The sequence below is a fragment of the Amphimedon queenslandica genome, unplaced genomic scaffold, assembly GCF_000090795.2.
Source record: "Amphimedon queenslandica unplaced genomic scaffold, v1.1 AMPQUscaffold_13203, whole genome shotgun sequence".
NCBI classification, from domain to species: Eukaryota; Metazoa; Porifera; class Demospongiae; order Haplosclerida; family Niphatidae; genus Amphimedon; species Amphimedon queenslandica.
In genome coordinates, this window is record NW_003546561.1 from 6,138 (window position 1) to 7,902 (window position 1,765).

Genomic DNA, 1,765 nt, shown 5'->3' on the forward strand with positions numbered 1-1,765 from the left:
GTATAACATAAATGGGCCTGCATGGGAGAGAAATAGCTAGGGAAAGTGAGAGAGATAGAGAAACACTGACCACATCTACTTCTAATCATGGTATAACTCTAACCTTTCATGGCAGAGCCAGATCACACCATGTATCATTCATCAAAATTTCATTAAACATAATCTACATTAAACAAATCATAGCAGCAGATTTGTCCTGAATAACCTTTTGGAGAGGGAATCAATGAACCATAGATCTATGAATGAACACAGTCATGTATAGAGGATATGCGTGCTAAGTATATTCATAGCTTTTTGGTACCGTATATCTAACCCACACAGTAAATTGGCCGCCATGTTGGACGTCAAGTTTATTAAGGGCTGGTTCACAATATTACGCTAGTCCTGACGTTATGTTGACGCTGGAATCGAATCTGGATCGATTCCAGCGGAAAGCATGCGTCAAAAGGTCAAATCGCCCACACTTTTGATTAAAAATTGACGGTACGTTGGCCTAGCGTCATATTGTGAACCAGGCTTTAGAGTTCAATGGGGGAAAACACATTTTCTTGCTTTGCTACCTTCTTGAGGCCTTTTTCGGAAGCTTAGAAAGTATCCTGAGGATCTAATGGGGTCTAGTAGTCACCTGAAAGATTGCTATCAAGAAATACAGAGCGGTTTCCTGGTACCAAGCCTTTTTCTATCATTTCTCCATTGCTGCCAATGGAAAGTTGACGTCCAACGAACTAATTTTTTTTCTTGAAAGTTATTACGGTATACAATGAATACATTTATTTTGCAATGAATATACTTAGCACGCATATCCTCTATTGCGTAGTATATAATCCGAGTAGTAGGTGTGGCTAGTAGATTAATAATGGAGTCTGATCTAAAGAGATGGTTAGCTGAAGGATTATCCAGTCAACTGCAGTTACCAGTTGATAAAGGAGTAGTAGAGTTAGTTAATAAACTAGAGCAATATTGTGTAGAATTATTCAGTCACTAATATTGATTTGAGCTGTGTATATTTGACAGTTGTCAGTTGATTAGTTGGCCTAATTTTCAGTTATGGTTTAACCTTCAGGCTCCAATTCATCATTAATTTTTGATTTTAATTATGCTGCCAAATATATTTTTTGGGATGCCGGTATAACTGGATCATTGTGGTTAGGCTGTTTCGCTCCTATTTATCTGATATACAACAGTGTGTGAGAGTGAGGGGTCATACATCTAACTGGCTTCCAGTTTGTTCTGGGGTGCCTCAGGGCAGCATACTTGGTCCGCCACTTCTGTTCATTTAACAATTTACCCAGATTTACCACAATTGTGGTAGATAATCAATTTTTCCCACTGTCCTCCTCTAATCGTTTCTGTCATTCTTATTTTTCTAGACGTGTCTGACTTTAGAATAAATTACCTTATATTGATTTAGATAAATCTTTTCCATTTATTAAGAGTAACCTTATTTATTTTTTTGGAATGACTTTTTTAGTTAATTTTAAATAATATTCATGTTCCTTTCATTTTTTGTGTCCTTGTTCATCTGGCATTTTTTCTGTTAGTGCTCCTTCCTCTTTTACTTAGCATTTTTTAGTTTTATTTTATTTTATTCATTTTTTGATCTGGTCTGGATGTCAGCAATTTTTGTTGGCAATCCATCAAGTTGGCTTTGGCTTCCATAATAATAATAACATTTTATTGATTTTGTATTTTATGATAAATTATGTTATGAACTTTAAAATTAGCCAACAGGTATCTAGTTGCTATGGATACTAAGGCTGAAGTA